This window comes from Coffea arabica, chromosome 7e, assembly GCF_036785885.1.
Source record: "Coffea arabica cultivar ET-39 chromosome 7e, Coffea Arabica ET-39 HiFi, whole genome shotgun sequence".
In the NCBI taxonomy this organism is placed as follows: domain Eukaryota; kingdom Viridiplantae; phylum Streptophyta; class Magnoliopsida; order Gentianales; family Rubiaceae; genus Coffea; species Coffea arabica.
Genome location: NC_092323.1, coordinates 18,129,188 through 18,137,927, shown reverse-complemented (window position 1 = coordinate 18,137,927; position 8,740 = coordinate 18,129,188). Strand labels below are relative to the sequence as shown.

The following is an 8,740-nucleotide window of genomic DNA, read 5'->3' as shown; positions in this document are numbered from 1 at the left end:
AGATATAATAAGAAAACCTAACATACCACTATAATTTGAAAGTCTAACAAACTTATACATGACTATAAATAAATGATATAATTACTATGATTAAAAAGGGAACAAAATATTCAAAATCATTCATTTTGGCAATAATACAATTAAAATAATTTAGCACATTATCAAAATTAAAATAGATATTCAAATTCGTTGGCATTTGTATGGATTGTTAGTATCCATTTTCAGTATTAGAAAATAGTAGAAAGTTTTGAATAATTGACTTCATTTGACCCAAATAATTTATCCAACCTTTTATCCAGTATTCCATTTTTTGGGCTATCTTGTTTTTTGACCGTTGTACTACTGTGACGCCCCGAAAATTAGGAGATTGTTTGTAAATAAGATACTAAAGTGTATTTCTTTGGGTTTGATTTAAAACCTTATTTTGTTTTAAAAAGATTAGAAACCCTAAAATTTTAATCAAAAAAACCCTAGTTTACTTGTGATTAACTGGTTTCCTTCAATATCTCATCTTTTAATAGAAACTCTAAATTCAATTTATGGAATTGGAAAATCCCTCATGTTATTTTAAAAATGTCCCTTTATTTGGAAATTATTATTTTTATTAAGGCTTGCTACCCCATTTATTCCACGATAAGTGTAAATAAACCTAGAAAGTAGGTTTTCACCTTTGGTTTTAAGATCGGAGTAAAATTAGGGTTTTCGCAATTTTTCACCGGATGAATTTTCGGTACAAAGTAAGGATTAAATTTGGAGATTAAAAGTGACTTTTAAGTGAGAAATAATATGTGAGTAGTAGCAATGATATAAGGTTAGTGAATGGGAAGTAAAAACCCTAGTATGTGAGTTTTAAGAAAAACGGCGCCAACCGGCGGGTCCCGCGCACTACCGTTTGAACGCACCACTTGACCACCACTTTCTTACTGTATAAGCTCATTACTAATTGAGCAAAATATCTTCCCCCTCATGATGATAGCTTGACCGAATGTGTGGCTCAAATGCAAGGAAGAAAGAGAAAATTTTGTGGTTGAGATTAAACCAAGTGTTAGCCAAACTTGTGGCTAGAATTAATTCTTATCTTTCCATCTTCTTATAAGACAAACTTAGCTTCATTTCCTTCCATTTCTGCATCATTCCAGCCGACCAAGAGAGAGAGAGAAGTGAGAGCTTGAGCAACCACATTCCTTCTTGATTCACACCAACCAAGTGCTAAGCTAGAAATCTAAACCGATTGATTGCAAGTTTGGAAGCTTGGGAAGCTAAGGAACCAAGAAATTTCAAAGGAAGTGAACTATCACTCATCCAAGCCTTGTTTTTGAGGTATTCAATCTGATCATGGTCCTTGATCTTTTAAATCTTGTGTTAAGATGTTATTTAGCTTAAGTTTTGGCTTGATTTCAAGATGAGCAAGTGATTGTGATGATTATTGGATGAAATAATCAAATCAGGGTTTTGGGGATTTGCTGCCAAACTTGATGTGTGACTCACATATGTTGTAATTAAGGTTATATAAAGGGTTTTGGTAGTGATTAGAACAAGAAATTGAGGAAAGTTACATTAAAAACTGAAAATCCCAGAAATCTGGAAAATTGTTCTTCCATTCTGCCCGTTTTTGTAGCCCTATGTTAGAGGCCTAATTGGCCTTTGGTCAAAACATGAAAGTTGTTCAGAATGGTATTTTATAGGTGCCCACAAAATTTCAGCTCATTTGGAGCATCGTAGCTTGTGAAAAGACGAAAATACCCTCGCTGATCTAGGTCACTTTCCAGAATTCCGCGTGGACAGTTCAGTCCTTTTGATTGAGTTTATTCACTATGATCCGTTTAGATTTAGCCTTTCACCGAAACATGAAAGTTTTATTACCCTGTCTTAGCTTCGTAACGCCTCCAAGAACACCTTAATTGGATCTTGGTAGACTGAGATATGGTCATGTGAGTGAAATGCGGCTGATTAGCCGAATAGTTGAAACCAGGTTACATGAGTTGGGAATTTGATCAGGTTACATTGAAAATTTGACTGAGTGCTCTTCATGAAAGTTGTAGTGTTCTGAAGTAGCTTTAAAATTCCTCTAAGAACACCTGAATTGGATTTTTGTACACTGAGTTATGTTCATTACAGTGTTCTGCGTTTAAACAGCCGACGAATTAGTTTCTGGTTTAGTAATTCGAGAATTTGACCAAGTTACATTAGAAACTGGACTAAGTGACCTTCATGAATATTGTAGCTCTGTATCTTAGCTTCGAAACGGCATAGGTTTCATTTTAATCCGATAAGCGTAGCCTCGGATATGTTATTTCCGCATTTGTACGTCAAATCTGTTTTGAACTAAATTGAATTTCTGCACTTGTACTTAATACGATTCTTGTTATTATGATATTGTGAGCCTATGGAACGGCTCTTGACATGAATTGCTGATATGTATAATGTTGGGTTGTGTTTGAGAAAAACAATGAAGCCTAAAAGGCTGGAAAATTAGGTAAACACAAAGGGCATGCTGCCCGAATTTTTACTCGAGGACTAGAAAACTATATTAGCGACTTGAGTGAAGGTTAAGTATTTATCACTTGAACTAGTAAAGACCTTTGCTACTATGTTTCTTGAGTGTTATATGTTAAGACTTGGTCGAGCTCGTACCTTGAGGAAAAGACTTAATGGCCAATGTAAACTTGTATTTCCATGTACTTTCAACTCAAGTGTTATTTCCAAGTATTTATGCTACAAAACCTTATGATTTGAAAAGCGAGCAAGTGTTTCGCGAGTGTCTTTCAAATGAATTTCAATTGGTCGATTTTTAATGAATGGAATGTTAACGTTTCGAATTCGACTCGTGTTTCAAAGTTCTCAAACTGGAATTTTTATCGCAGATCTGGACTCCAAGCCTGGAGTGTAATTGAACGTGAATAATTGAAGCACTATATCTTTTGGTGAGTGCTTTCAAATACCGAATTGCACTAGATACTTGAACTTGATACGTGACCAATATGAGTACATGTTATATACGTGAATTGTTAGGGCAAGAGTGTACTTTATCGCACTTGCCCTTACGTGATATACTTGTTTATTGTTGCAATTGACTTGATATACTTGTTTATGGTGCGCGCACTTCCTGGAATTCCAGAAACCCTGCGGCAAGTTACTTGAGTCGAGCCGGCAAGGGCTTGGTCGATTGGGTAACGAACCCTGGGTCTCTTGTTTTGTCGAGTGGAGTGATATCTCCTCGGCTAAACGGTATACTCGAGTATTACCACACGTGTTTATTGAGGATTTTGGGCCCAGTAGGGGGTGAACGGTGGACGGAGAGTCGTGTAAGTGGTGTTCTACTGGATTGGTTACCTACTTAAAAGTTGACGGAGTGTCAACTGTTACTTGATCAAGCTCTGGAGATGCAATGGAAATTTGGCTCCTGAGAGCCTTCCGTATCCTTATACTTGAAAGTGATTATTGCTTATTGGATTGCTGTTCCTTTTGAAAATCGAAAAAGCACTTTATACGTGCTCATTTGGAAATTTGCTACTTGAAATATTATTGTCCACTCTTATGAGTTTTGATGCCGTTAACTTGCTACATGGATATTCATACTTTTAAAATGGGCAATTTGTTATTTGAAACCTCACTGGGCTTTTAGCTCATTCCACGCTATTTGTTTTCCTTACAGGAATACGAGTGAGGCGTGAGTCGTGAACAGACTAGCGTAGTCTAGTTGCTCTTGAAATTGTTTTGACTTTTGACTTGTACTCGCGCTATTCCTCGAATGGAACATGTTGTACTTGGATTGTATACATTTTGAACTAGTTTGGTGTATTGAGGCTTTGTACCTCGATTTCTATCAATGTAAATTATAAGCTTGAATTGTGAATGTTATTTATGGTTCATGGATGTGTGTACATGACTCGATTGAGATAGTGAGTGAGTCCTGGCGAGAGCTGGGCAGGCGGTCCGCCGAACCCTTTGGTACGCCTTAGGTGGAGGTGGGGTCGTCACAGATGGTATCAGAGCTCCTATTGAGCTCGTGCCGGGAGAAGGTTCTCGGACTGTGGGGATTGACTTGTTAAGTGTGGAATGATTGTCTATTGTTGGAGATTTTAGATATGTATGCTGGGTAGGAATCTCTAATACGGGTGATTTACTCTTGGGACCGGCCGGCTCGAGTTGTGAATTACCTTATTGTGGATTCTTGTCCCCGAATACCAAAGAGTGACACCTTCACGATAAGCTGAGATCTCACGTAATATTGAGATAAATTTGGATTGTGAAAGCAAAGGCACGGGGAATGTGAATAGTATGGACGTGAAATATATTGAAGATATTCATGGGATTTGGGATCCTTCTTATCCACGTGTTACGAGCCTTGATTAAGTGTAGTACCTGAGTGATACGTAAGATTAATGCTCTATAAGTTATGCGACTTGTTTTGATTAAATGTGTTATATTGCCTATGATTTAGAAGGGTCTAAGTCAAGAGTGCCAGCTAGAATGTACTCCCTGGATCAACAGGCTTTACCTGAACCATTGGAGATAGTAGAAGGTACGATTCGTGTTTACTATTGTTTAACCAAATATTGACTATAGTGAAACCTGAGAGCTGGAAATGAATATATAAGGAAAATACCCTACATTATTTCGAGGTGCATGTATGAATTTCGAGGACGAAATTCTTTTAAGGAGGGGAGAGTGTGACGCCCCGAAAATTAGGAGATTGTTTGTAAATAAGATACTAAAGTGTATTTCTTTGGGTTTGATTTAAAACCTTATTTTGTTTTAAAAAGATTAGAAACCCTAAAATTTTAATCAAAAAAACCCTAGTTTACTTGTGATTAACTGGTTTCCTTCAATATCTCATCTTTTAATAGAAACTCTAAATTCAATTTATGGAATTGGAAAATCCCTCATGTTATTTTAAAAATGTCCCTTTATTTGGAAATTATTATTTTTATTAAGGCTTGCTACCCCATTTATTCCACGATAAGTGTAAATAAACCTAGAAAGTAGGTTTTCACCTTTGGTTTTAAGATCGGAGTAAAATTAGGGTTTTCGCAATTTTTCACCGGATGAATTTTCGGTACAAAGTAAGGATTAAATTTGGAGATTAAAAGTGACTTTTAAGTGAGAAATAATATGTGAGTAGTAGCAATGATATAAGGTTAGTGAATGGGAAGTAAAAACCCTAGTATGTGAGTTTTAAGAAAAACGGCGCCAACCGGCGGGTCCCGCGCACTACCGTTTGAACGCACCACTTGACCACCACTTTCTTACTGTATAAGCTCATTACTAATTGAGCAAAATATCTTCCCCCTCATGATGATAGCTTGACCGAATGTGTGGCTCAAATGCAAGGAAGAAAGAGAAAATTTTGTGGTTGAGATTAAACCAAGTGTTAGCCAAACTTGTGGCTAGAATTAATTCTTATCTTTCCATCTTCTTATAAGACAAACTTAGCTTCATTTCCTTCCATTTCTGCATCATTCCAGCCGACCAAGAGAGAGAGAGAAGTGAGAGCTTGAGCAACCACATTCCTTCTTGATTCACACCAACCAAGTGCTAAGCTAGAAATCTAAACCGATTGATTGCAAGTTTGGAAGCTTGGGAAGCTAAGGAACCAAGAAATTTCAAAGGAAGTGAACTATCACTCATCCAAGCCTTGTTTTTGAGGTATTCAATCTGATCATGGTCCTTGATCTTTTAAATCTTGTGTTAAGATGTTATTTAGCTTAAGTTTTGGCTTGATTTCAAGATGAGCAAGTGATTGTGATGATTATTGGATGAAATAATCAAATCAGGGTTTTGGGGATTTGCTGCCAAACTTGATGTGTGACTCACATATGTTGTAATTAAGGTTATATAAAGGGTTTTGGTAGTGATTAGAACAAGAAATTGAGGAAAGTTACATTAAAAACTGAAAATCCCAGAAATCTGGAAAATTGTTCTTCCATTCTGCCCGTTTTTGTAGCCCTATGTTAGAGGCCTAATTGGCCTTTGGTCAAAACATGAAAGTTGTTCAGAATGGTATTTTATAGGTGCCCACAAAATTTCAGCTCATTTGGAGCATCGTAGCTTGTGAAAAGACGAAAATACCCTCGCTGATCTAGGTCACTTTCCAGAATTCCGCGTGGACAGTTCAGTCCTTTTGATTGAGTTTATTCACTATGATCCGTTTAGATTTAGCCTTTCACCGAAACATGAAAGTTTTATTACCCTGTCTTAGCTTCGTAACGCCTCCAAGAACACCTTAATTGGATCTTGGTAGACTGAGATATGGTCATGTGAGTGAAATGCGGCTGATTAGCCGAATAGTTGAAACCAGGTTACATGAGTTGGGAATTTGATCAGGTTACATTGAAAATTTGACTGAGTGCTCTTCATGAAAGTTGTAGTGTTCTGAAGTAGCTTTAAAATTCCTCTAAGAACACCTGAATTGGATTTTTGTACACTGAGTTATGTTCATTACAGTGTTCTGCGTTTAAACAGCCGACGAATTAGTTTCTGGTTTAGTAATTCGAGAATTTGACCAAGTTACATTAGAAACTGGACTAAGTGACCTTCATGAATATTGTAGCTCTGTATCTTAGCTTCAAAACGGCATAGGTTTCATTTTAATCCGATAAGCGTAGCCTCGGATATGTTATTTCCGCATTTGTACGTCAAATCTGTTTTGAACTAAATTGAATTTCTGCACTTGTACTTAATACGATTCTTGTTATTATGATATTGTGAGCCTATGGAACGGCTCTTGACATGAATTGCTGATATGTATAATGTTGGGTTGTGTTTGAGAAAAACAATGAAGCCTAAAAGGCTGGAAAATTAGGTAAACACAAAGGGCATGCTGCCCGAATTTTTACTCGAGGACTAGAAAACTATATTAGCGACTTGAGTGAAGGTTAAGTATTTATCACTTGAACTAGTAAAGACCTTTGCTACTATGTTTCTTGAGTGTTATATGTTAAGACTTGGTCGAGCTCGTACCTTGAGGAAAAGACTTAATGGCCAATGTAAACTTGTATTTCCATGTACTTTCAACTCAAGTGTTATTTCCAAGTATTTATGCTACAAAACCTTATGATTTGAAAAGCGAGCAAGTGTTTCGCGAGTGTCTTTCAAATGAATTTCAATTGGTCGATTTTTAATGAATGGAATGTTAACGTTTCGAATTCGACTCGTGTTTCAAAGTTCTCAAACTGGAATTTTTATCGCAGATCTGGACTCCAAGCCTGGAGTGTAATTGAACGTGAATAATTGAAGCACTATATCTTTTGGTGAGTGCTTTCAAATACCGAATTGCACTAGATACTTGAACTTGATACGTGACCAATATGAGTACATGTTATATACGTGAATTGTTAGGGCAAGAGTGTACTTTATCGCACTTGCCCTTACGTGATATACTTGTTTATTGTTGCAATTGATTTGATATACTTGTTTATGGTGCGCGCACTTCCTGGAATTCCAGAAACCCTGCGGCAAGTTACTTGAGTCGAGCCGGCAAGGGTTTGGTCGATTGGGTAACGAACCCTGGGTCTCTTGTTTTGTCGAGTGGAGTGATATCTCCTCGGCTAAACGGTATACTCGAGTATTACCACACGTGTTTATTGAGGATTTTGGGCCCAGTAGGGGGTGAACGGTGGACGGAGAGTCGTGTAAGTGGTGTTCTACTGGATTGGTTACCTACTTAAAAGTTGACGGAGTGTCAACTGTTACTTGATCAAGCTCTGGAGATGCAATGGAAATTTGGCTCCTGAGAGCCTTCCGTATCCTTATACTTGAAAGTGATTATTGCTTATTGGATTGCTGTTCCTTTTGAAAATCGAAAAGCACTTTATACGTGCTCATTTGGAAATTTGCTACTTGAAATATTATTGTCCACTCTTATGAGTTTTGATGCCGTTAACTTGCTACATGGATATTCATACTTTTAAAATGGGCAATTTGTTATTTGAAACCTCACTGGGCTTTTAGCTCATTCCACGCTATTTGTTTTCCTTACAGGAATACGAGTGAGGCGTGAGTCGTGAACAGACTAGCGTAGTCTAGTTGCTCTTGAAATTGTTTTGACTTTTGACTTGTACTCGCGCTATTCCTCGAATGGAACATGTTGTACTTGGATTGTATACATTTTGAACTAGTTTGGTGTATTGAGGCTTTGTACCTCGATTTCTATCAATGTAAATTATAAGCTTGAATTGTGAATGTTATTTATGGTTCATGGATGTGTGTACATAACTCGATTGAGATAGTGAGTGAGTCCTGGCGAGAGCTGGGCAGGCGGTCTGCCGAACCCTTTGGTACGCCTTAGGTGGAGGTGGGGTCGTCACAACTCACAATTTTTTTGCACTTTGTAATTCATTTCTGTGCAGTCCAGCCAGCACATTCCGAGACTGGTTCAAACGATTTGGGTGCTTGTACAAGAAACTACTTCCTAAAGGTAATACTTGCATCCTAGTCTGTAATAATGAAGTTCACTGTAGAATTCACTTTTTCTTAAGCAACCTGACTGTGTAGGCTCATTCATATATGATTTTGTTGCGGTAGGTGACTGATGAATCCGAAATAGCTGATTGGAAGAATCACCCAACGTTTGAGTTATCATTTGTTGCCACACTTGTAGAGTGGCATAGGAATGGTGCTTGGGACATGTTCCAAAAGAGCAAGTCCAACTGGCATTATCTAAGCCTACACATGAATGACAAGTGCCAAGTTAATTTGAAATGGGAACAATACCGTTCCAAATTTTACAAACTGGAAT

At 37.4% G+C, this 8,740-nt stretch overlaps 2 long non-coding RNA genes across 2 annotated transcripts; both read left to right on the top strand.

The window, feature by feature from the left end:
• The first annotated feature begins 1,139 nt into the window (after positions 1–1,139).
• On the top strand, positions 1,140–3,778 carry LOC140011047 (uncharacterized). Its single transcript, XR_011818293.1, has 3 exons — positions 1,140–1,320; positions 2,865–2,924; positions 3,656–3,778. It is a non-coding gene; the product is annotated as an uncharacterized lncRNA (long non-coding RNA).
• A 1,690-nt stretch (positions 3,779–5,468) lies between these two features.
• LOC140011000 (uncharacterized) lies at positions 5,469–8,106 on the top strand. Its single transcript, XR_011818211.1, has 3 exons — positions 5,469–5,649; positions 7,194–7,253; positions 7,984–8,106. It is a non-coding gene; the product is annotated as an uncharacterized lncRNA (long non-coding RNA).
• Positions 8,107–8,740: the final 634 nt, after the last annotated feature.